The sequence below is a fragment of the Pelobates fuscus genome, chromosome 4, assembly GCF_036172605.1.
Source record: "Pelobates fuscus isolate aPelFus1 chromosome 4, aPelFus1.pri, whole genome shotgun sequence".
Taxonomy (NCBI): domain Eukaryota; kingdom Metazoa; phylum Chordata; class Amphibia; order Anura; family Pelobatidae; genus Pelobates; species Pelobates fuscus.
The window spans coordinates 73,090,329-73,118,163 of NC_086320.1; the positions used below are offsets into that span (position 1 = coordinate 73,090,329).

The 27,835-nt window shown below is 39.1% G+C and overlaps 1 protein-coding gene across 1 annotated transcript in view; it reads left to right on the plus strand.

Annotated features, from left to right (window-relative positions):
- TPD52 (tumor protein D52) overlaps nucleotides 1-27,835 on the plus strand; it is a 199,241-nt gene that overhangs the window by 151,566 nt on the left and 19,840 nt on the right. The gene's annotated exons all lie outside the window — the stretch shown is intronic.

The following is a 27,835-nucleotide window of genomic DNA, read 5'->3' on the forward strand; positions in this document are numbered from 1 at the left end:
GACAATCGGCCCCAGATATGCAACGACCGGGAAGAAGTAAACATGGAGAGACTTTACGTAAGGATATGCACGTAATTCGATATGAATTATGTATGCGAAAGAACAGCCTGAGAATTTAAACAACAATAACATAAAAATCACCTGCGTATCGTACTAGCATGAAGCGAATGAAGTAAGAATGAAGTAAGAGCCTGAAATAGGAGGTGAGGATAATACTAATACAGTTAAATTAGTGACAGATCGAAGAGGCCAGGATATCTTAACTGCTACGTGAGAGGCCCAAGGTTCTTGGGAGTGTTCTGAGAGAGGGCTGTATGAGAAGAACGTATGTGGGTCTACCGAGGCAGTGTGTAATATTGAAATGTAGAATGGAAGATTTGTATTATTTTTTTTAATTGTAAATGTATTAATTAATGCTATATCTAGCTGCCCAATATGAGAAGTAAGGAGAAAATATTTAAAGGGATACTATAGTCACCTGAACAACTTTAGCTTAATGAAGCAGTTTTGGTGTATAGAACATGCCCCTGCAGCCTCACTGCTCAATCCTCTGCCATTTAGGAGTTAAATTCCTTTGTTTATGAACCCTAGTCACACCTCCCTGCATGTGACTTGCACAGCCTTCCATAAACACTTCCTGTAAAGAGAGCCCTATTTAGGCTTTCTTTATTGCAAGTTCTGTTTAATTAAGATTTTCTTATCCCCTGCTATGTCAATAGCTTGCTAGACCCTACAAGAGCCTCCTGTATGTGATTAAAGTTCAATTTAGAGATTGAGATACAATTATTTAAGGTAAATTACATCTGTTTGAAAGTGAAACCAGTTTTTTTTTCATGCAGGCTCTGTCAATCATAGCCAGGGGAGGTGTGGCTAGGGCTGCATAAACAGAAACAAAGTGATTTAACTCCTAAATGACAGTGAATTGAGCAGTGAAATTGCAGGGGAATGATCTATACACTAAAACTGCTTTATTTAGCTAAAGTAATTTAGGTGACTATAGTGTTCCTTTAAGAAGAGTGAAGCTAGAAAATAGGTCCTGAGAGGCAGGATACAGAAATAGTGCTGTATAAGGGGAATAGATATATGGAATGAAGAAATGAAGGATACTTTTATCGTGGTATAGGAGTTGTGTAATACCTGTGTAAGGTCAGGTCTATAGGAATGGTAGAAAGATCAGTTAGGCTAGAAGGGTAATAACAAAGTAATTTGTGTAGGGCATCTAAGGTCCATGGACACTCTTCTGTGTCACCAACACCGAAGAGTATGTAGTGTCCTGATATAGGTGACTTGATACATAATACTTGTTATCACTGTAAAGTGACACAATGCTTAGAATAAGGAATTCATTTAATAGTGAGTGTCACCGGCCGAGATAGGGCCATATAGGCTGGTTGATTTAGGCCTAGCGAGACTAAGTGATGTAATGAAATGTTGTTAGAATGATTAGTGTATATATCATTCTAACAACATTTCATTACATCACTTAGTCTCGCTAGGCCTAAATCAACCAGCCTATATGGCCCTATCTCGGCCGGTGACACTCACTATTAAATGAATTCCTTATTCTAAGCATTGTGTCACTTTACAGTGATAACATTATATATATATATATATATATATATATATATATATATATATATATATATACCCCCCAGGTAGCCATGAAGGGTGGGTATGTCATAATGCTGCCCACAGAGGGCCATTTGATGGGAATGTAATGAAGGCCTAGTAAGGCCACATGTGAAGGCTTAGGACCTGAAACAAGACCAGTATAAACATATTTACTTACAACTTTAGCTATGTGCACAGTTTAAATCTGAGACTTATGAAGGAGATAATGAAACCACCCAAATTAATGCAGGTGGACCGAAGTGCTTAATGTGAGGTAAAGATAATGTACGTGATGATGGAATTACAGTTACTCAATGAGAATGCCTAATGAGGGCCTGGAGGTGCGTTCTTGACTGTAACGGCGCAAGTTGGGAGCACGTAAGACCACTGAGAAGCGGAGTACAGTAGTCAAGGTGAGAAAGGACAGTGGAATGGACCAGCACCTGAGTCGCATCTGGCGTTAAGTAGAGTCGGATGCGTGCAATGTTTTTGAGATAGAAACAACACGATTTGGTGATAGACTGAACATGAGGCTTGAAGGAGAGGTCGGAGTCAAAGAGAACACCTAGGCAGCGAGCCTGCGTGGTGGAGCTGACGGTAGCAATGTTGACTTGGAGAGAGACAGACACAGGAGTAACAACACTTGAGAGAGTAAAGACCAGAATTTCAGTTTTGGTCAAGTTGAGTTTAAGGAAGTAGGCAGCCATCCAGTTAGAAATGGCAGAGAGGCAGTCAAGAGACACTAGTCAAGAGTAACTGGGAGAGATCAGGAGAGGACAGGTAGATTTGCGCGTCATCCGCATAGAAATTATATTGGAAGCCAAAGGAGCTAATGAGTCTACCAAGGGAGGCAGTATAGATGGAGAACAGTAGGGGACCAATGACTGAACCTTGGGGGACACCAACAGAGAGGAGTTGGGGAGAAGAAGCAGAGCCAGAGAAAGAGACAATAAAATAATATAAATATATATATATATATATATATATATATATATAGTGTAGATTTGATTAGCCGTATTAGTCCCATAGACCAGATTCCAAAATACAAGAGTATTGCAGTATGCAATGATACCTTTATTATTGGACTAACTTAATATTTCAAAGACAAGCTTTCAAGAGATACCTCTCTTCCTCAGATCTGAAGCAATTGCATACTGCAAACAATACTCTGGTATTTTGGAATCTTATACATATGTGTATATATATATATATATATATATATATATATATATATATATACACAAAAAGAGATGGCTGCACTCACGGATATTCCTTAAAACTTAGCTTTTATTCGGTTCCATAAAATAGATCAACGTTTCAGTCCAACATGTGGACTTTCATCATGATCGTGATGAAAGTCCACATGTTGGACTGAAACGTTGATCTATTTTATGGAACCGAATAAAAGCTAAGTTTTAAGGAATATCCGTGAGTGCAGCCATCTCTTTTTGAATGTATGGACTACAGCCCAGGTATTGCACCCGGTTTTTGGACATTACAGCAGCCTGAGTGCAAGGTATTGTACATTTATATATATATATATATATATATATATATATATATATATATATATTTGTGTGTGTGTGTGTGTGTGTGTGGTCAAGGACAATAAGCTGAGTTATGTTAGTGGTGCCCAAGTTGGTTGTGGTGTGCCGAAACCAACATTTGGGTAGGCCTGTAAAAAGAGGGCCCACTAACATTGTAAAGGCCTAGTGAGGGCCATGAGTAGGAAATTGCATATATTACCAGAAGGTGTCCCAATTTGGTTCCTGAGTTACAGGATGGCTGTGTTGGGATTAATGCAGGTGAAGGTAGGATGTGAATCAGAGAATTGTTGTGGAGAAGTTGTATGTAACCAAGACATGTTGGTGATGAGATGGTAGAGAACCTGATAGAGTTACAAATAATCATCTGGTTATGAAAAGGCGAACAGAATAGAAACCGTATGTAAACACTTCTAAAGCATCATAGAATACATACCCACGGAGCCCAAAAAACGGGGTGTCGGTAGATAGTCAAAAATGGGAACAGAGTCCCATGCCTCTAGAATGCCACAGTGGCTGAACAGGCTAGCGGCCGTGACAGCCGTACACAATACATAGGAAGAGACAGGAGATATAAGATATACATTAAAAAGACCTACATGCAGAATGCTTAGGAGTATACTAAACACTTATGTATACACAACTGGCATGAGAGAATAGGGCTGAAAGCAACAGCAAATGCTAGAACAATGGTAGAATATCTCAGTAATATCGACATCAGCTATAACTTCGTGCTTGAACTGAACAGGACTGAATGAGGTTTATGTAATGCATTATTTGTAGACCCTACAAATAGGACAGTAAAAGTAATCACATTACCTGAGCCAGCTTAATATGGCTAAATATGATTGATTGTGTTCGTGCAACCTTTAAAACGAGCTGCCTAAGTGGGCCGAAATGTTAACCATGTCTAACAATCGGATGAGGTTGTACTGTAAAACCTGCGCGGTGGAATGTGGACCAAATTTATGGAAGTCGAAAAATGTACCAAGAAATCTGCGATTGGACAGCCACAGAAAGACCGGGCAGGGTTAGAAGGGGCGGGCAGGTAGAAGCAGCAGACAAGAGGACTGCAGATTTTGCAAGCAGTTTTAGATTATACCCCTATGAAAAAGGACATAAAGAAAAGCATGCATCTTGTCATTCGGGGCACATCCACTAAACAGTGATTTACACTTAGTATTTGGGCATTGACGTGACTCTTTAAGTGCATATAGCATTAATAGATATCATACAGAGGTGTAAGAAGAAGGCAATACAAATTGACCCAGGAATAACCTAAAATAGCAAACTCATTATTAAAAGATGATTTTTGCAGAAAATTATGAAAGTAACTTCGGGCAAACGTGAGAAATCAGGACAACATTAGCGAGCCAGAATTAGTTAAGGCCTAAATATGCAGGGATGGCTTAGCACTTAGTAAGCATGCAATAAACAAATCCCAGTAACCGAATACTAAACAATGTAGGCCTAATGAGTGTAGGAATACTCGGAGGGAAGACAAATGAAACATAAAAAGAAGGGTGAAAACCGAAATGCATATAAGTCGATATGGTCAAATACAGCAAGTAAAAGCATGAACCTAATTGAGTCAACGCTGTGATGCTATGTACAATTGAAATAGGCTGAATTTGCATTAGTAGTGGAATTTGCCATATCCGAATGAACAAACTTACAGTTTTGTAGAGGAAAAAAATAAAATAAAATGTGTGAATAGTAACAGTCGTGACTGGGCCAGACACAGAGGTGCCCCATAAGTTTTGAGGGAAGACGCTCTTTACTAGAGTGAGGTAAACCATACACACATACTTCACCACAGCCCCTTTTAAACACCATGGAAAAGTATCTTGCATCTCCTGAAAAAGTTTTCCAGTCTCTATGAAAAGGTGTCTTGCCTGTAATAAGGAAGGCGCAGCGGTGGAACTACAGTGAGTACCAGTGTTGCGTTTACACTGGGGCCCATCGAGTGGCCCGTGCAATTAGGGCCGCCTGATGGGCATGTGTTTTCATGGGCCCAAAACAATTTTTGCACCAGGGCCCACTCTACATTCGTTCCAACACTGTGCAGAAGCTTCCCCAGCACACAAGCTCTGCCCCTGCATGGAAGATCGCCTTCCCGTACGCAAGCTCTGCCCCCAATCTCTGACCGAGACACACACTGACAGACGTGCACACATTCTGACAGGCATACAGTGACAGGCACACACTCTCTGACTGAGACACATACACATATTTTCTCACACACTCACAAATTGCTATTTTTATTTAAATCCACCCAGCCTCCCTACCTTTAGGAGAGCTGAATGGATCTTTCCCTGGCGTCCAGTTCTCTCTGCTCCCCTACGCGCTCTCTGTAGTGATGCCGGAGCTGGAGTGTCGTCATGTCACTAAACAGCGCAAAAGGGAGTTACTGCTCCCTCACACGCTGCCTCAATGCTCCCCGCGGCAGCTGGTTTTAGTGTTTCCTATGCGGCTTAGCAAAGGGCTGACAAATGCCAGGTGCCAGGGTGAAATGTCTAGTTGCCACTATATATAATATAATATTTGACAGAGTCCTTGCAATCAGACTAACCAGCTTTATGCCGGGTGCACGACAGCCATAGCCAAAAATTCATATATATGCAAAACAACGGCTGGCACTCACGGTCTTTGAAGTAATTTAAAATATCAAATCTTTATTGAAGTCTATCTATAAAATATCGACGTTTCAGCCCTCATCCGGGGCTTTTTTCAGGATCAATGATCATCATTGATCCTGAGGAAAGCCCCGGACGAGGGCTGTAACTTTCCATTATTCCATGTAGGATGTGGTAAAGCAAGTGTTGGATATGACTAGTTGTGTGGCATTATAGGCATTGTGGGGTCAAGCAGAGCTACCATGTTAACTCTTCTCTTGTTTACTTTGAGGCCTATTGTAACCAGTCGTGACTATCATGGTAGTATTTCTTTCTCAGGGATGTCAACGTCACTTTCCTTCATCAGTTAATCCATTGTAATTACCTTTTTTTGATAATTAACCGTGCCATATTTTTAAATGCAGTCTTGGTGGTGTTATTGTCAGAGACACTGATTTCCGTCTTCATCCAGTTCTCTAAACACGATTCTCATATGCTGAAACGGCCAATACTCTGCCCTGATTGTTAACTAACAATGTGTGCAATTAGGACTGTAAAAATAGACATGTTTGCCTTCACGACGCTGCAGTCTCAAGTTGTTTTAACTTGTCTGAGCGAAGTTCAATTCATGGCTTGACCCCTTGTAACTGTTTATATCCAGAAACTTAAAAATAGATATTCCAGTTGTTAAGAATTACTTGATGAAATAGGACAATAAATGAAATGAGGGGTCTGGTTGTAGAAACAGATGTTTGTGCTTCCATTTGGGAAATTAGCAGAGTATCCCTCCTAGTAATTATTTTAGGTTTCACAAATAGTAATTGTAGAGTGCAGAGGAATCCTTCAAAGTGGACCAGTTATGCACAGACACCATAAAAATCTTTGCTAAATCTTTAAATCACTTACATGGAGTTTGGACTAAGGAACTGTATACCCATCCCTGCCCTGCACACCCATAATTCCTTGGTGCTTCTTTGGTGCATTCTACGTGCATGTACAGCACATATATCGTCTTGGGGCAAATATAATTTTTTTTAGAACTGTAGCTAACATAACATACTGACTAAACAGTCCTTCGATGCTTTTTGTACATTACGGAGATAATGTGTTAAATATATATATGTATGCAAGATACTTACCACTTAATGTCCAGTGTTTTCCATGCATCCTCAGGGCTCACAGAGACCAGTCAACAACTTTTTCCCTACCCCCTCCAATTGTTTTATAGTTTGCAAATCCCATAGACTGCTATGTAAAATTACATGATATCCTGCACCAGCAGACTCAAATTGCCAGTACTTTCATTCATTAAAATATTAAGCTACTCAGCAAAGTATATATATATATACCATGCATGCATGAATGTAAACATGCAGAATAGTTTCATGCATATTGCCCATGCCCAACACAAATCTAATAGGTGGAGGTGCAGAGTGCTGCCTGGGCTGTTTATTTAGGTTTATACATGTTTCTCTATGACCTCCAGGTTTATACATAGCAACAGAGGTAAAGAAAGGTGCACTGCGGATTTACAAGACACATACAGACATTTATAAAATGTATCTCTGTACCCCATGACAAATGTTGAGAAAGATTATGAGATAAAAATAAAACATACCTAATTACAATGGAAGGGTGAACATGTGCTTTACAAGGGAAATGTCATGTAGGTGATGTCATTACATTTTATTTACCGGTATATATGCATGTTCAGGTGGAGCAGTAATGAATTAGGATGATAAGAAGGAGTACACACCGAAAAAATCACCCCTGCCGCTCTGTATGCATGGACAGTTATGACTGTCTGGCCAGCCAAGCTGCTTGTCATGCACGCGCGACTGATCCTACGACTTTTTGGGGACTTGAGACACCACCCAAGTTTGTATATATTGGTATTCCTAGTGAAACATTTTCTAAATGAAGTTATTAAAAGACTAACATTCCAGGGATGTTATTCTAAGTTTTACGGCAGATCTCCTTCAATCTTATCATTTGATGCTTTGGATATTATTGAACATGCCATTTGTATGCCTATGTAGCTAGGTGAAAGGAAGCATTGCTTGTGGTTATATTGTTTTATTTAACGAGTTCATTTACAAGGTTTTTTTTGCTAAATAAAATGTGCATCAGAATCCAGTTTCTTTTGGCATCTCTGTAAAGCAATCTGTAAATCTCTTCGTAATGCCAGTATGCATAAATAGCACGTTACCTAATGACAAAACAACACTACCTTAGTTGATCCTTGTTTAACATACAGCAAAAAGATGTCAAATTATTTAAAATGATGAGAAACATGTATACAAGGCCCGGAGTGCTGGTGCATACCTATATCCGCTGTGTATACTTGTTATTGGGGGTGACGGGGTTAATAAATATACAGCTTAAGAAGGGGATGTGAATGTTTCCGGTCCATTTCAGTTTCCCTAACATGGAGTTATTTTTCGAGTGCAGTAACCATAGTGTCCCATTGTTCATGTAAAGGCATTTGTTACATGTGAATCCCAGCCCACTCCATAAATCGTTCTAAAGTCTTCCTTTGCATTGTTTTTGCAAAGAAATGGTGTGCTTATAAACCCCTAAACAGCAGTTAGCATGATCACTGGCACATAGCCCGCAGATTAGTTCCAGAGTCTTTACATTGGTAGCCTTGGGTGTAATGTTCATGCTAGAAATATGTCTTTTAAAGAGAAAGTATGTCTAAACCTAGTTTTTTTTGTCCCAGAAATGTAAATAGAAGAAATGTTTAGTATAGATGTACAATACATGGAAAATAAACCTGTCCCAAATAACCTACATAAATAGTCAAAATATAAGATGTGAACATTCAGCACGGTAAGTGATATTTATAAATATTTGGGATGTCGTTAACAGTCGTTATAGGAAACGCTGGCATCCTCCCATTTGCCAATGGTCTGACAACTTACTTGGCGTCCGCCATGGTGACGGAAGCTCCTGCTTTCATTAGTTCTGCTGTAGTGAGCCCTCTTGGGCGAGCTCATTGGCAAAGTGTGTGAGCTGTGCATGCTCAGCCAATGAGTGTCTCGCTGCACTGCCAGACTTAGCTCAATTTAAGATATTCTGGCGGCACATGAGTGGGTTCCTGGTGGACCCAGGTAAGTTGTCAAAATATTTTCAAACAGTTTGATTACTTAAGAAATACATACAATGGTAGGTGGAGCACTCAATGAATTTGTAAAACAATCAAAAATACAGCAAATAGTGCAATATGTTAAAAATGGGCATATAATGCAGTAAAATTGGTAGTTAAACTCACAAGCCTGGTGCCAAATATAGTCATATGGCTCACATGGGAAGTGCAGTGGGACTCTTAGTAGGATGTCCCCGTCCTTTCTGTGGTTCTCTTTCTGGTGTCTCCAAGTGGTGGTTGTAGAGATGATCCAGACAACTCTTTAGTCAGAGAAGGTTTACTTAATTTGATTCAATAAAATAAAAAAAAGCAAATAGGTGAAAATATCCCAAAAAATGTATTATTAAGTCCTTGGCTATTGCCAATATTAGTCCGAAATGTGTTTTGCCCTGTACCTAGGTCTTCTTCAGTCGGTATGTATACTTCCGGGTTTGTTGACCGTTTTTAATATCCCATCAGATTAGCATCTTCCGATTTTCACTTCCTGGTTCTTGTAACGCAACATGCGTTTCACATTTGCGTGCGGTCATGTTTCTGCAGCGTCACGTGGTAAAGTTTGCCACGCAACGCGTGGGTTTCTAGAGGTGTTTCCTTTCCGTCATTCTGTGGGATGTCTTCTGTTGGAACGCTCCATGCGTTCCACCGATTAGAGTGTTAGTAGATGGACGCTCCCAGGATCTCTCTCAAATTGTCGATCCTCCCGTGATGTGTGTATTTATCACTAAATTAACTTTGTCGCAAATGCATGACATTTTGGAAAAGCCTTAGTTACTAAGTGTTAATTTTACAAGAATTTGCAATAGCTTGGAAAGCAGGGACTGGCTGTAAGATTGCAGCCAGTTCGTTCCTGCTGTGTCTGAGAATCTTTATGATGGATTAAGACTCTGGAAAAATGCACAAATGAAGGATAAAGAGTAGTAAATATTATTTGTATTTCCTTTCTTTATACATCGTTTATTATATTACAATGGGTGGAAATACCCACTGTATATTTAAACATTCAACAGGGTCTATGAAACATCATATAGTTTATAATATTGTCTCTGATTAAAGTGGAACTGTCAAAAATAAAAAAAATGGCCTATACCTTGTGTAACTTTTCCTAAACCAATAGTGTGCTCTGCCCCCACCCCGTATGGCATTGAAAGTTGTAAAAAACATTTAATCATCCAATTCCATTGCCAAAGTCCCTTGGCGCTGGTTCAGTCTCCGCCTCCTCTGTCAGCGTTGATGGGGAACCCCTCTGCTTTCCTAGACGGTGGACATCCTCATGAACAGCGGGAGGTTGTCCAACATAGTTTCACGGAGTTAAAGGAACCCTGTAGAAACTGCGATGTTTGCAATGCAGCCCTAAGTCTGCATCCAGTGGCTGACTTGACGCTCTGCATGAGGACATCCAGCGTCACATTTTTTCCCATTGATTCAGTGCTTTTCTATGGAGAGGTCTAAAGCGCACGTAGCATTAGCGCATTAACACTTACTAGTCGCAGGACGTAGGAGGAGGTGGTAGGTCAGGTAAATAAATAAAGACCCTTTATTCACGTCAGTGAGGGTAGGGGAATACAGCTTTGTATTGCTGGCACTTGTAGTATCCCTTTAAACTCAGGGAAATCGCAGGAAGTGCCGTTAGTGGCTGTCTAACACACAGTCACTAGAGGCAATCATAACCCTGCAATATAAACATTCGTTTCTCTGAAACTATGTTTTATATTGCAGGGTTATATGGACAGGAACACTGCACCCAGACCACTTCAATGAAATGCAATGTTCAGGGTGTCTATAGGGTCCCTTTTATACTGCTTAATGGAAATAAACCATTCATAGCAGAGACACTTTGATTTATTATTTTTCTATGGCGTTTCTCTTTAAAGTTGGTGGTTGATACTGGTAATACGCAGCTATGAACACTAGAGAGCAGCATATCACATCAGGTATTGAATGTATTAGCCTGTTATGTGAATCTCATATATACCTGCCATCTATTGTGCGAGCCTAGGAAGCATTGAATAATTATTTCATTTTGTTCTGAACTTAAAAGTTATGGACTTTTAAGTAGATTACAATGACTGTCTTATGTGTAATGAGAAAAATGTCACTACGTTGAAACCAATAATATGTGAGATATTTATCACTATTTGGAGACATTCTTTTGCATGCATATAACATTTTCACCCACTTTCTACATATAAATATGTATGTATTTAGTTCACCGGTCTCTTTAATATAGTGCACCAGTGTTTTTTCATTTAACTGCAAGTTTTGTTGACATGGTAACTATTGACTAAATGATCAGATCTAGAACATTTACCGCAACTCCTCTATTTTAACCCAAATTTCACAAGTCTGTTTGATCAGTTACCTTAACATGCGTTTCAGTGGATAGACCTCCGTTTGTGTTCAGAATGAGGGACTCTTTGATAAGTGAGGCAATTGCAGATGTTTGAGCATTAGCGCATCATGGTTAAAAATGCAACAACAACAAAAATGTTTCACCAGGTGATATACATTTTTTTAATGAAATTCTGGTAATGCACATTATCTATCCCTAATGGTGAATCATTTCAGATCTGTGCTACAATGTTATGTTTCCACATTTGTTGTAAAACCCCATCTATTGTAGCAGTGACCTGTACCCAGACCGAGAGAGGCGTCTATTGATCCTGACCCTCTTATAACTTTGAATTGTACTAACAAACTATAAATTACTACAGCAGAATTTATAATGTGCTTATAATGTGTTTATCTGCTAAACAAGTTTTTTGAATATAGTACAAAAGACAATTATCTTCTTCCTTAAATGTTTTAAGTTGTAATAATGTACACTGCTTATGACTGTAAAATACTTAAAGATCATAAAGTAAGATCCTGAGTAATGAATGATGCCTTCGATCTACAATAAAACAAAATCGGAATCCATAGTGTTTTCTGTTTATAAAAAAGGCTTTTAATCAAAATTAGTGGTATTAAAATTGCACTCACAATTTCTTCCGAGTGTATATGGATACGCTGATGTAAAATGGGGTCTGTGAGCCACGGGTCCCTAAGTTTGGCCGGTGAGTGATGGAGTGACTGCTTGGAGCCGTGTGCGTGTCACCTTTCCCCGTCTGTGCGTTCCAATTGCAACTCTGTCAATTTGCCGAAAAACTGTTCAATCTCGGATTCTATCCTGCAGCTGAAACTGGTTTGTAATTGAGAGGTTTACTTTGGTATTGCTGGGCCTCAAATCATCATTTTTTTATTTTTTATTTTTTTTTTAGCAATAAAGTGACAAATAAATTATATTCATGGCAAGTTTGGGCTCCCAAGGCAAACACCTGCGCAAGCTGATAATGAGGATGGTGCTGTATGTGATCAATCCATCACTCCTTCTTAAAACATAATATCAAAGACGCCGCCTTCCCCCACAAATCCTGCTACTTACTTAATCTTAGGTGAGGATGTAAAGCACCTAACTTGATTATTAACCAGATGATACCTTGTCAAAAGAAGGAAATGTTGGGGTTTTAAATGTCTTCTCATTTAATCATTCCTGTTTGTGTATTTTTATATTTGAGTTACAAGTGGTTTATTCTTCATTGTAAGAATAGTTAGACACAATGTTACAAAAATACTGTACCCAACAGGGGGAGTTATTGTGTATGATGTATTCTTGTACACAGAAAGCTGTCCACTCTTCAACAGATTGTAAACGGTTACACCAGACGAAATTTTTTTTTTGTTTTGGGTAGAGTAAACCCCTCGTGTCCTCTGCTACCCCCCAACACACACTTTAAAAAAATAAAGTTAAAACTTACCTGTATTCTAGCGCCAAAGCCAAGTTCTACCATCCTCCTCGGCTGATGTCACTCCTACTTTCTGGAGGGGAATGACAGGCTGAGGGAGAACATGAGTGTGATAGATATACTGGGTGGATGTGCACCCAGTGGGCATCCATCGTCAGCATGCTGACATCTGTACAGTATGCACAGAATTGACATTAGCCAGCCCGGAGCTCTTGTTCCAGTATGGCAACTGACGCCCCAATGAAGCTGCCAGAGGTGGAGATACATTTCTGTAGCACAATAACATAGACACCTGAAAGCTGGCTTTTTTTAAAAAAAAAAAAAATTTTTTGCCAATGGCTTAAAAAAATAAAAATAAACTGAGGAAAAAAACAAAAACTTTGCACTAAACAATTCTCTGTTATGTGTTTGTAAAGGGATCTGATTTTCCTCTACTGAAGATCACTTCAACCAGGAACTGGCTGAGAATAATTAGACAGTTAATGGTCTCACATTGCTCGGGCAATCAGTAAGAACGTGCAAATTCTCAGAGGAAAATCATGTGCAACATAGACTCTTACAGAAGCTAATTCACTTAATAAAAATGAATAGAACTTCCATGCTCTTTTTTTAAATTCCCTTCTGACACATAGGGCGCCCAACCCCCTTTATCCTCCATAAGATCGTAAGCTTTTGGTCCGACTTCCTAATCAGGATGCTACAAATGATGCTTTTTGTGTATGACAACTTTTCTATTTCTGTACCTGTATTTCTAATTACATAGTTAATTACACGAATACACTGTGTTACTCAAAGGTACAAAGGAGAATGATGTAAAATTGGTTATCTTCATTCAACATTTTAAGAATTCTTTTAAAACAAATTTATTGAACTTTTCATATCCAGTAGACAGACATCTGAATTATTAGATTGTTTTGTTTTTTTACAGCATACTTTATCCTGCACTCATTTACTATAGAGCACCAATCCTCTTTGTTGTCACTCTGCCCTTGACCTTTTTTCCGTGCCCTAGGGTAGCAATTTGCTGTTCTCTCTTGCTTGTGCTCTGAAGGTTAAAGTTATTTGTCTGCGGTATGAAATGAATGATATTGATATGTTTTTAACATTACCTGGGGCTGCTTTGCTCATACTCTGTGTTCAATGAGAAGATATTTCTCTGTAGGATCGTGCCTACGTAATCCTAGTCAGCTGTGTTCTCCCTACTTTGCTTGCACCCTAATTCACATACCTTCAGGCTGATGTAATGTCCAGATTTCTTGTAGAAGTGATTAGGCACCTTTTTAGGGTTGAATTGTTTATCACAAAATTTCTAGAATCACAATTTCTAAGTCGTGCTGTATCATATGTGTAAACCAAATCGTAATTTTCTTCTTGTAAACCCTAACCTGTCAAAATTGAAGTGATATTGTACAGCGCTACGGAATCTGATGGCGCTATAAAAATAATAAAATAATAATAATAATATGGGTTTTTAGCAAACACAATACAAATAAGACTTGTTAAGTAGTTTTGTCCATACAACCCTCAGACAGCATACATATCAATTGTCAATTCTGTCCTTGAAATCAAAACTTTTCATGCAGAACTGAGCATTATGGGAGATGTAGTCTATAGAGACCTAGAGCACTGAGGTTGCGGCAGTATGTACTATAACAAGATTGCTGGATTCTGATGTTTGTGTATTACCTGCCCCATAATGCCCAACCAGACTATAGCATGTAATGTATAAGATATTTAAAGGTGAATTCGATGTTTAGTGAAATCAATGCTGCCTTGGGTAATGACGCAATCCGTAATCTACATGACCCTTAGTCTTTGATGCTTTGACCCACCCCCACATGTAAGTAGTCAAACAGTTTGCTAACATTTGACAATTAAGCTAGAGTTCGCTGGGCACCAGTCACTGCATGAGCTAAATACGTTGGTGCAGATCTTAACTCATTGGCTGAGAGTGATCAGCTAACACTCTTGTGATGGCCCTGCACGGGATAGTTTAGCAGGGGAGAGCTAGCAGAACTCTCCGTATAGGAAGATGGGTAACAGCGGACTCCATGTAGATAATCAAATGACCAGTTTGATTACTTACATGGGGGCTGTTTCAGAGCTCTCCTACAACTGCGCACTGTTTGGTTATAGTTACGGTGCTTGGAATGTTCCTTTTAATTATTTAATGATGTGATTATTTAATGATGTGATTAATTAATGATCTGTTTATTTTAGACAAAATATCAGTGTGTTCCTTGTAGCTAGGTGAGAAGTGGACGTGGACCAGGGAATTCTACTTTTTCTTTGTGTATAGAAATGTTAATTACATTTTAAAACGTCTTTGTTAGAACAAGTATGTTTTGTCCTTAGAGGGATCTATTTAATGGCTAATGTCTGAGATTGATAATTGTGCCCACATCCACGGTGTACATACTTTTCAAAACCCTTCCCTAGATGAGAGATGGCACACCTTAGAGCCACATCTTTTGTGTTGCCCATCCATTTGATAACTTTATTCCACAACAACAACAACAGTCCCATATTTCAGCCGTCACTGACATGATTAAATGATCCACTTTAACATCTTACTGTACTGCTTGACATTGCTTCTAGAATTCCGGTTACAAACTGCATGAATGTGTGCTCTGGTAACATATCAACCCGTGACTTTAATCGAGCATGCGAGGAATAGGAAATAAAAAGGAGAAACTATAATAACAATAAGGAGAATCCCTGCACGCCAGTGGCAGCAGCTCGCTAAGCTCGAACAGCTGCAGCATGCTGTCTGGGATTGTGAGAGCACCTTCCTGACAAGTTCTCAGGCTCAGTTCTAAGGTCAAAGCAGGATTAGGACAGAGAGCCTAGTTTACCCATGCTGACAGCTGCACTTCTCGGGGGCTCTGGTCATGCAGCCTGCCAGCACAGAAGCAGACATGTCCTGACCGGACCAACCTTAGCTGCACCATTCCATTTGCATGCTTTACACACTACACTGCTCATTTATAATTGGAACCAGACCCTACACGGCTCAGGGCAAAGAACAGACACTCAAACGTGTCAGGTTAGCATCCTGCCATCTGGCAGCCTGTCCTTTTACCTGGTACATCAACTGGCACGTCCCTGGCTTGACGTTACACAGGGTTAATGAGCAGGACTGTGGATGTCTAGCAGCTGTGGGCAATAACTCCCATCATACCAAGTCAGTCGGTATATAAAACAAACCAGTCTGCACCAACCGCAACCACTCGATCATGAAGAAAATGTACGCCTAGTGGCTTATTGAAACATTCTGATTAGAAAACGTGTTTAGAATATTATCAATAAATGTATCTATTATTAAAATTGAACCTAACATATGCATTTTTATTTACGAAATTGAGAAGTCACTTTAGCCAAATTGGAAAACGTAAGTTGCGCTTTCGGTTTGACTACTCGGGCCTTAAATTTGAGATTCACTTTAAATTCACTTAGAATTTTCACTTTAATGAAAGACACTGATAGTTTTTTGTTTTTTGTTGCGCCAGATTTGTTCTGCATTCCATGGTTTTATTAGCAGCAACAACCATGCATTTGTTATTGTGAAGTGGCGGTAATTAGTATAGCTCTGTGTCATAGAATGTGAGCTGTTTATAATCAAAGATCAGAAATATAACAGAGAAACACGACTCTTAGAGACACTTGTTGCAACATAAGATGTGCTTTTTTTTTTTTTTTTTTTTTGCAAACACGTAGATAAAAATGTATGGTAAAAATATTTAGTGTCTGTAATGTGCCTGTCCAGCTAAATCGTCAGATAGTCTGCTGTTTGTTGTGATTGCTGCTGTACTTGTGGTCTGTGGGAGATATAATTCTACAAAAACATAACCATGAAATCCTTGTTGATCTCACTTGAATCATAAGGACTATTTTTATTTTTCACAAGGAAACGAAGAAAATGTAGAAATGATAATTTTTCATAAACTTTATTAACCAGTTCACTATACTCCTTATACATGAAATGCAAGACTGCTCTGAAATAACAGGATTTCCCCTACCCCTCGCTAAAAAATAAATTAAAAAAAAAGATTTAAAATGCAGTTTAATTTATCCTTTTATTGAAGCGGGAAAGTTGGGATTCTGTTTTTACATTTTTTTTTTTTTTAAACTGCCTGTTGGTGATGGGAGTTGAGGCTTCAAGAAAAGAGCCATGAGGCTACCTTATCCTACCCTAGTCTAGGAGTTGTCCCTGCTCCTCTTCACAGCTGTTGCCATTAAGTAGGGAGGTAAAGATGCCTTTGAGGCTGCCTGTCACTCTCCTGAGTGCAGCCTGGGCCTAAAATGTCTCTGTCTTGTTTTGCTTTCATAATCACATGTCACTCTGCTACGTGGAGTATTTATTGGCTCTCACACTCTGTAGTATATCAGTATTTTACCGAAAATAGCCCTTGTCGTTTCTGTGGGATCAGCAGGGCTTGCACCTGTATTTCAGTACAGTAAGGGTTGAATGAACAGCCAGCTCATTGTTTTTGGTAATCTGAGAAGGCTCCTGAGGAAACAAACGGTTCTGTATGAGTAATTGATAGCCTGCCTCACTGATTTTCATTGTTGTTGCAAGAAAAAGCCGTAGTTTACAGCTTATTTTGTATTTCGGACACGTGGAGTGCTCTAGTTTAACCTTTTAAATGATTCCATGGTCTCTCCCAGGCTCGTATAGGTTGCACAAGAAAGTGCTTTAAACTGGAACAAGCCACGGCTCGCAGCTATATTTCTAAAGATTTTAAAACTTTTTTTTTCCTGTGTTTATTTTCATAATTATAAACGTTTTCATCTTTGTACCTTATGTAGGCATAGAAGTTTTAATTTAAAAACCAAACAAACAGAATTTGGACAAATGTGAGGTTTGTGGGAAACATATTGAGTTTATCAAGGGATATGTATCAATAATGTTGCTATCTCCAATGCTTAGCTGCATTTGTTGGCCCTTTTCAGTCTCTGTGCTATGTTTTATACATTTTTATTGTAGCTTTTTTACTTTTCACACTCTCCAGAGAATGCCACATACAGGATGGTGGGAAATAGTGCAATAAATTGATCTAAACCAGGGCTAAAGATATCAAGTCCCACACCACTAGCCAGGCCTAAACATTACTCACCACCACTACAAGACCATGACAAGAGGGTCTATGTTACACTAACCCTAGTTAATTTCTACTTGCCATGGCTGAATTTTGTTTCTCATCAGTGGCTAGTGGGCAAGCGGACCATTTGAGCCCTTATTTAACCATAGAGGACTTTTTGTTCCTCATTTTATACATTGTTTGCAGCAACATTCCTTCGCAGTAATTGGATCAGATTTCGGTTTTCATGCAGTTCGCACACTGGTACCTATTTCTGGTGGGAAACATTTTACACGTAAGCTCGGGCATTAATTGGGTCGCAATTGCTGCATGTTCCACATGGGAATACTTTTCGAAATAACCTCTTTTGTTTTAGGGTTAACGCGTATACAGCCAAGAAAAGTGAACCTGTCAATGATTTAGTCTCTGTGCGTTTCGGAGCAGTTAAAACATTTTGTTGCCTAATGCTTATTGCGGTGTATTGCACGTCCCACTCTTAGTGTGTTATTTGTGGAAGACTGGCGCTACTTTAACAGCAAAATAACAATAAGCAAGTCACAACCGGACACTTTGCTGCATCCTTAACAAATTATTTTATTTATTTCATGACTGCAGACAGTTCACATTTTGATTTGGATAGCAAGGTGAAGGGTCATGAGATTAAATAAAAATAGTAATGCCAGCGGTTTAAGGATTGTTTTAGCAATGTCTCTGCAGTTGGGTACTGTATGTTCTGTGAACAAAATTCTTACACAAGGCAAATTTTATGGTTTCTTACCAGATATTATCTATAGCCAATTGTTTTAGTGCGCCAAGCCCCCTGAGACATGCCTTTCGCCAGCAGCCTTTTCCCACTGCTAGATTAAAGTATAAGACTGAAAGTTTCTTCTGGGGGGGAAAGGGGGAGGAGCTTACAAAGGCTGCAGTCACAAGAACTGCAGCTTTTGTAATCTATTTTAGACGATACTCCCAATGAATAAATGCATTAAAATAGGCATGCATGTATTCATTGGGGTATATCTACTAAACTGTGGGGCTTTTTTGGGGGGGGGGGGGGTGGGTAGGAAGAGTGAAGTGGTCCTTTCAGTGAAGCAGGGAGCAGGAGAACCCTCTAACAGGTGATTCTCCTGCTCTTTTCACAACCGTTACAATACATGCTTTATGGCTGCAGTGATTATTCCTTTGGCAAGCACACTTTGATAGAGGAGTAAGTAAAAGAGCTCAGTTCATACACAGATGTGCTGTCAATGTTGCCAGTGTGTTGGCATCATGAGGGAAGTGTGCTCTGCTTGAGGAAGTGTGGGTAGGATGTTGGTGAGACTGGAGGAAGGAGGGGTGTCATTGCTGGAGAAGGGGTCTACATTAATTTCTCCGATAGTGTATGAATATATAATGTATCACTATTGATATATTATGTAACTTACTATATGAATTATATAAGGGCTTCCAAGCCTTTTGGCACAGTTCAATTTGTACAGTGTATATAAAAGCCTCCTGGTGAACTGGTGTTGGTTATGAAGGGCTCTGTGGACGTATCGTATTTGTATTATTTGCGCTTCATATGTAATACTGAATGTGTGTTTATGGCATTGCTTCGTTGTTTTTTCCAATAAAAGGAGAAAACTCCAGGTGTTAGCGGATGTAAGCTTTGGGGACTGAGCTAGGACTGGGTGTTATCTTAGGGTATTATGATGTTATTCTTGACTAATAACTTGGGTAATTCTATTCTGAAATGATTAGTGTACCTACTACAGAAAAAAAAACAATATTGTAATTATAAAAAAAATATGCTGGATATAAAATATATATCCCGGTAATTATGCATGAAAAAAAACTATTGTAATTATAATTTAATTACAGTATTGGAAAATGAAAACAAATCGATATAACTGCAGTTTAGCAGTTCAAACCTGAGCTTATACTTCTGTCGTTTTTGGGGTGGCTTCAAGGACTGTAGTATGCATCACAAATCTAAACACAGATTTTTGTTTTGTGTACATATTGGTGATGAATACTATGGTCCTTGAAGTTACCTTTGCGTTCTACCAAACCCCAATGTACAAGTACACTTGTAAATAGTACAATCACAGGGCTCAAAGTGTAAGCTCACCTGCCAATATTGAGGCAGGGCTCATAGTTGAGTACTATGCTAAAATTTACATTGGCTGTTTTCAAACGCAAACGAGGGTTTACGTTGAAACCTTGCAAAGTAATTAACCCTAAATACTGAACACATGGGGTATGTGGCTAAGTAGTTGGTAATTCTTTTTGTTTTTTATTTTTTGGGGGGAGGTGTGAGGGCTCTAATCCTGAGAGATCTGCTGGATCTGTACCTTCTCTGAGCTGGTGGGGAAGTGAATGGCATTCTGTATCCCTGTAGGAATAGAGGAAAATGAACTTGAGCACTTGTCAGTGGATGAATAACCTGAATCAGATGCATGACAAATTAAGAGCCTGGAGTGAATGAAAGAGGTTTAGGTCATATGTGTGAATAAATATCGCCTGCCATTAATACATGAATGAAGTCTCCACGAAATGAATAGATGAATGGTTCTAAGTTAGCTTTTAGTGGATCAGTAAGTATCGGTGCTGTGTGAATAGTTTCATTACAATCTAAAATCTGAAGTATCGGGCTGTTTCAGGATGTCCTGCTGTTGTCTGAAAACACATTCATGTTCTCACACTTGTTTAGATTGTGTCTGCTGAGAACATAAACAACCTGTGTGCAACATCTGTATCCTTTATTCCACATGTGCCACTTCACGCAGTGTTTGTGTGTTTTTGCATTTTTAGAATTATTTATTTAGTTTAAGTAGTGTAGAAAGAATTGTGTGTTTTACAATTTAATGTGGCTCTGTCTTGTTTGTTTTTAGCAGAATAAATGTCATTAATCTGATTTTGTTTTATTTTTCATATGGTCTCCGTTTATTGTGTAAATGTGTTGACGATTTTATCTTTGCTATTCATAACTCTTCCTGTTTGCAGTAGCATCGTGTTACTTTGCTGTCCTTAGTTGAAGTCTTCAGCAGTAAGATAAATTGTACAGTGATAACATTGGGGAGAGCCCCTGCTATTTTTAGTAGGTTTGGTACAAATTGATCATATTTGGGGCCCAGCCAGGTGCACAGAATAATTTTTACAGTAACCGCACACAGCATTCCAGTGGCATTGAATGGATACAGCAAAGTAGCTAATGACGGTGCTTGACTTTAGTGTATATTATATTACGACTAAAGAACTGCGCTCATTTTATATTTGTAGAGTCGGTTGCCAAGCGAAGTTCGAGTCACTTACATTTTTTATTTATTTTTTTAAATCCTCTAAATGATATAATATGCATGTGTAACTGTATTTACACGTAGGTGTATTTTAGTATTCTAAATAGAAACTTGGTTCCACTTTCTGATGGTATATTAATATATTAAACATTAAAGGAACACTCTAGTGTTGGTACAACGCTCTTGTGTTTGTATTCCTATCTATTTGGATTAGCTAACCCCAGAATTCATTTAAAAAAAAAAACTTTTACTTATCTTATTTCCCCCTCCCCTGCACCTGTCTTGCCATCACCTCACCTCCTTCCCCATAGGCAGACTTTGGGAGGCTACTTTACTCCAATCAGCATCTCCATGCTGAGCATACAGGAAGTGGCTGCCAGTGGTTCTGGGGCATAGAGACGGTCTCTGCAGGCTGCCCAATATAGCTATGTTAAAGCGGCACTGTCACGCCGAACTTACCTTTCTCCTATTGTTTCCTCTTTCTTTCTCAGAATCTGCTGTTCTTCACTTTATTTCTGATCTAGGTTTCTTTAAAACATAAGATAAAGTAGGGACTACTTTGTCTTATGTATTTTTACGGCATTTTCCTTTCTTTGACCAAATGAGGAGTTTAAGTCTACTCCATTTCCTGTGTCAAGGAGAAGGGTCAGTACTTTATTTGACACAGGAAATGGGGCTCACTTAAGCTCTTCCTATGGTCAAGGAAAGTCAGACGCCGGAAAAATACATAAGGCACAGTAGTCTCTACTTTATCTTACATTTTAAAGAGAACTAGATCAGATAGGGAGAAAAGAAGAACAGATTCTGAAAGAGGAAGAGCAGAGGAAACAATAGGAGAAAGGTAAGTTCAGCATGACAGTGTCGCTTTAAGATGATGGGGTTCTGATGCCAAGTGCCTTTTAAACTTGTGAAGAAAATTAGTACCTATATTTGTGAACAAAATGCAATCTTAAATTGACTTCTAGCACCACAACCACTGCAGCTTATTGTATGCTGCAAGAGGGCTACGGGTGATGTCCCTGTTCTTTTCCTTTGTTGAACAGTTTAAAAATGCAAATCAAAAACTTTCGGAGATGCTGCCTCTTGTATTACGTGCATTTCAATGGTTTTACTAGCTAAATTCTTTATGTTCACAGGACATTACTCCTTGGAAAAACCTTAGTATACTGACATATTTGTTTTTTTACTTTTCAACTTTCCTAATCTCTTCCGGTACCAGAGAACCCATATAAAATGCTTGCTTTGTTATAATGCCCAAAATTGTCCAGCCAAAGTTACACTCATCAGATGCAGACACTTGGTGTTTTTTGCCTAAGTGATCCAGTCCTTTTGTTACATTTTCAAAGAGTTGAATTCCGTGCTTCCTCTGATCAATAGTGATGATGTGCAGACAATCCGGACTACTTGTGTATACACTTAGCAACATCTTGCATACAGCTGCTGTCTCCTGTGTAAGTACAAGATAATCTGGTGAAATTGGATCTGAGGGGGAAAGTTTGTTGTAGCATATTCTGGCCTGCACTCATCACTCCCTCTTTGCTGCAAATACACAGATTGCTTTGATATTGTGGGCCTGTAATATAACTTGCATTCTTAAAGGGACTCTCCAGTGCCAGGAATACAAACCCGTTTTCCTGGCACTGCAGGATCCCATGTAGCTGAGGGGGTTAAAATCCCTTCAGTGACTTACCTGACATGTTCCTCCCACGCTCCTCCGCCAACCTCAGCCGTCGGGGGAGACCTAATGCATTAGACCTCCCCATAGGAAAGCATTATTCAATGCTTACCTACGGGGATTCTGGCAACGCTGGAGGTCCTCATGCATAGTGTGAGGACGTCCAGCGTCATTTAAAACACTTTTCGTGTTCTAAGAAGCCAGAAGTCCCTCTAGTGGCTGTCTCACAGACAGCCACTAGAGGAGGACTTAACCCTGCAAGGTAATTATTGCAGTTTATAAAAACTGCAATAATTACACTTGCAGGGTTAAGGGTGATGGGAGTTGGCACCCAGACCATTCCAATGGGCAGAAGTGGTCTGGGTGCCTGGAGTGTTCTTTTAATGCATTACCACAGTCTGTTCTGGAGAAGATGGGCTAGAGGCAGGCTAATGTAAGAATTTGGGGCAATACAGATTTGTTTAAAGGTTATCTTAATTTAGAGTTCTCTCTTTTGTTTTGATGTTTACTGGCAGATTGAATAATCAAAGCAAAGCTTTTATATTCAACTAAAGTGTTGGGAATATGATCCTGTATTCCTACCAATTGTTTGATATTGGTCCCTCTGTGTGTGCGATAAAATTTTATTTAATGGATTTCTACCAATCTTTTTTTCCAGCGGGAGACTGCATTGTGTCCCTCTCTGCTTCCTGCATCATTGTTAGTTCAATCCCATGCTCCTCATAAAGGGGCATTGGGGACCTGATTTGCCGTGAGCAGCGCATTGAATAAATACTCTCCTACTGGGACTTCTGTGTCACATAACCGAGTTTTACTAGCCACTAGAGATGGATTTAACTCTGTGATGTAAATACTAAGTTTATAAAAAAAAAAACTGCAATGTTTTACACTACAGGGTAAACCAGGTCCGTCATGCTGGGGAAGCACTTAAAGCCGGGTGACGGACCCAGTCCGTCATGCGCTAAAGTTAACCCCAGATCGCTGCGGGGTTAATGATATTGCTGGGTGCCTACGAGTCGGGGCAGACTAGCAACATCAAATTATTATGTCCCAGCCCACGTGATCGCTGTGACAGCCAGTCACAGTGGTCACAATGCTGCTGGGATATCAGATCCGCCTCCCTCCACCTCTTGTGGGTTTTGGAAGCGGAGAGAGACGGATCGTTGTTACTTTGTGTCCCTGAAGAGAATAAATTGTGTCAGAAAAGGTTCCAAATCTCCTTTACCCTGCTGATTGATAACTGCCACTGTGATCTAGTTTTTTTTTTGGTTTTTTTTACCCTCGGGTTAAATTAGATTTTTTTAGTAACCCTAAGGGGTTAAATGTTAATATTTTATTATATTAATTTGTTTATTTAGTTTCGGTGGGTGGAATTTAGTGGAAATTGAGTAATTTAGTGAAAAGCTAGTTAGGGGTGAACAGAAAACAAAAATGAAAGTTTATTACCATAGTACACAATGCTTAGGAAGTATAGCGCAGAGGAGGCTTATGCCCTGTTAGCGGCCGACTCAGAGGCGACCAACACTGCCTCCGAGAGTGACGCAGGGGACAGGGACTATGTGCCAGATACTGCAGGACCATCAGAAGAAATCCATGATTCCGATGATGCTGAACATGGCACAGATGACTGGGTACCCCCTAACTAAATTAAATAATTAAAACAATTCTGGGCACTGACGATGCTAATGGGAATAATTAAATAGCCCACCATTAGAATGTATTGGTCTAAAAACCCCATTTGCAATACCCCCGCTTTTTCCCAGAGAATGAGTAGGGACAGATATGAAGACACACTGTGATTTATGCACTTTAGTGACAATACAAAGTGCCCCCCAAAAGGTCATCCGCAGTATATAAAATACCCTCTAATTTCCTACTTTAACAAAAAATGTGCCACTATTTATACCCCAAAAAAAACACATTTCTATTGACTCATCCCTCATGAAGTTTAAGGGAAGACTGGGGTTTAAACAATACATCCTATCCAAAAGATCCCGATATGGGATCAAATTTTATAAATGGTGTGAAAGTGGCAGTGGCTATGTGTACGCCTTCCGTGTATGCCTACGAAGTAAGGGATAACCATCTTGATCCGCCAGGTTACCCAGATATTGTAGGGACAAGTGGGAAAATTGCCTGGGACCTAATCATGCCGTTACTAAACAAGGGATATCACTAGTATATTGATAATTTTTACAATAGTATCTAATTTCTAAAAATGCTGTACTGCTTTGAGACCGTGGCCTGTGCCACTATTCGGAAGAGTTGCACAGGTTTCCCAAAGGCTCTAGCTAAAAAAAAAGTGGGGGGAGGGAGGGGAACAGCAGCTCTCTGAAAGAATAAACTGCTGGCACTAAAGTACTGCGATGTTCATCCTAACCGCCATCCATGGTGAAACGCACTCGCAAGGTCGCAGTTCGTGGCAGAGGGGAAATTAAACGGGTGCCAGTCTGCATAACACATTACAATCGTCATATGGGGGGAGTTGACCTGTCCGATCAACTGATGCAGCCGTATTTGATCATGCGAAAGATCAGGGCATGGTATAAAAAAGTGGGCATATATATAATGCAGATGGCAATCCACAATGCCTTTTGTACATTGTAAAAAGGCAAATGCTGAGCTGAAATGCACATTTTTTTTCATTTGTTTCAGCTAATTTCTTGGCTGCTTGAGTGCCATAGAGGAGGCCATCAGTGGAGCCAAGCAGAAGAATGGAGGCAGGTCACTTATGCTTCAGAAAACAAAACAAAAACCAATATTTTCCTTTTTTTGTATTTTTTTTTTTAATAATAAATAAGCATTTATGTATATGTATATGTTACATTAAATTAGAATCCTTGTTTGTCCTTTAAAAAACTGTATATAATATGTATTGATGCAAAAAATGAGTAAAATGCAAATTGCAGTTGAGTGCAAACAGAAAGAAATGCAAAAATTGCTTGTGTCCTTAAGTGCAAGACATGCTTTTGAAGCTGTGTCCTTAAGGGGTTAAAAGGACAGGACCACAGCACCCAAATCACTAAATGGAGTGGCCTGGGGACTTTAGTGGTCCTTTAACAAAGCAAAGATGTGGTGTTTTCTGTAAAAAGTGGAGAGCTTACAAGAGGGCATGATTTGGTGTTGGAGAGGAGAACTTTGGGAAAAGTTGGGAAATACTTTTGTGCTTTGTTTTTTTTTTTTGCTATGTTATGGAATAAGGGAGACTTTGACTGTTCATCTGCTGTAACCTCCAAAACTCATAATGTTCAATGAGCATAGCATTTCCCAATGTACATGACATTACCCATGCACAAGGATCTCTTCCACAGACTCTGGTTTGCCCACGTGAGTGTGCATGCCTTTTTCCAGCGCCAAGACTCCCTCAGTGCCACTCACCACTCAGCTTCTCGCGATATCATAGAGGAGGCATGGCATCCTCTGACATATCCCCAGACATATGTTTAATTTGTTAAAACTCTGGATTTTAAGCTTTTTGGAACAAGCTCCTCATCAACCTATTGTCCCTGTAACATTTTGTATTTGAATATGTTGGCGCTATGTAAATACCAAAAATATGTTAAACATTCTGTATTGCGTAATGTAGATATCTCATCATAAGATTAGCAAGCTTTCATTTTTTTATTTATTTATTAATTTTTTACTGACGTAGGCCAGTGTGGACCCGATCAAATCATTCTATGACACAAACAAATCCATATATCAAACCAGTACTTCAGGAATACTTTAGAGATGGGGAGAAACACATTTCAACACTTTGTCTAGCCTTTGAATTTGTGCCTATATCATTTTATGATTAAAAAAAATAAAAATAAAACATTTTAATTACCTTGTTTCAGCTCAGGCGAAATACAGGAGTCTATTTGCTTAATTTAAGAATTTCGACTAATAGTAATGACTTTTTTTAATGTGTTTAAATTATTTACTAGTAATATCCAATAGATCTCACAAAAAAATTACATTTCAGAAGATGTATAAGATTTCCCTTTACAAATCAGCTTGTTTCTGATTGTGGATATTTGACTGTTTTGATTACCTATCCATGGCGATGAGCAAACGTTTCCTCTGCGCCACTTTCCCTCCGTTTTATTTTACTGTGAGAAAACTTTGCTAACAATCCTTTCCACCCTCGAGAGGGCTGCGGATTGCTTGCAGTGTCAATACATCTCAAGAAGCCTTTGTGAAGTACAATACACCTCCCTGTTCTTTTCTCAGTAGAGGCGGTAGAATTTCAGTCACTATTTCAGATGCAGATAATACCTTGTTTGGAGAAGTTTGTTTGAGGGAGAAAAAAAAAGTGGTTTAAAAAAAAAAAGTGGTTTAAATTTGAGTGAATTATCACCTAGGATGGCTGGCTGCGTGTGTGTGTTTGTGCCAGCAATACGATACTGTGGGAAAGTCTCTAGCCACCTTGGAAGATAATGAGAGAGACACATACAATGGGCTATGTTCATTGCATTTGGTTTTTAATAGGTACCTTGGATATTTCAGCCTGAAGATCATGGCATTGTAGAGGCAATATGTTGTCTACTGGATATATAGCCCCACGCTCAGGATGTCTCCTATAGAACATCCTGTTATTCTATTAAAATGATTGTATCCGTCATCACAATTTCAAAATCTTTTTAGATTTTCTCATAATATGGGATTTTTACTATGGAAAAACAATGGCACCATCTACCACAAAAAATGTAATTATGCTTGTTGTGTTTTAAGTTTTTATAACTGACCAGTTGATATAAGGCTATTGTAATAGTATGCTTGCAGAAGGGCTGTTTTTTCCTCTTTTGCCCAAAGATTAATTCAGATTCCCCCCTCTCCATCACTCTTAAGGTGATATAATGTTTTGATGTGGATTTGGTACTTGTTGTGCCCTACCCATTTAAACACAATCAGTTATAATATATCTCTATATACACTGCTCAAAAAAAGGGGACACTTAAACAACACAATGTAATTCCAAGTCAATCAAACTGTCCACTTAGGACGCAACACTGAGTGACAATCAACTTCACATGTTGTTGTACAAATGGGATAGACAACAGGTGGAAATGATAGGCAATTAGCAAGACACCCCCAATAAAGGAGTGGTTCTGCAGGT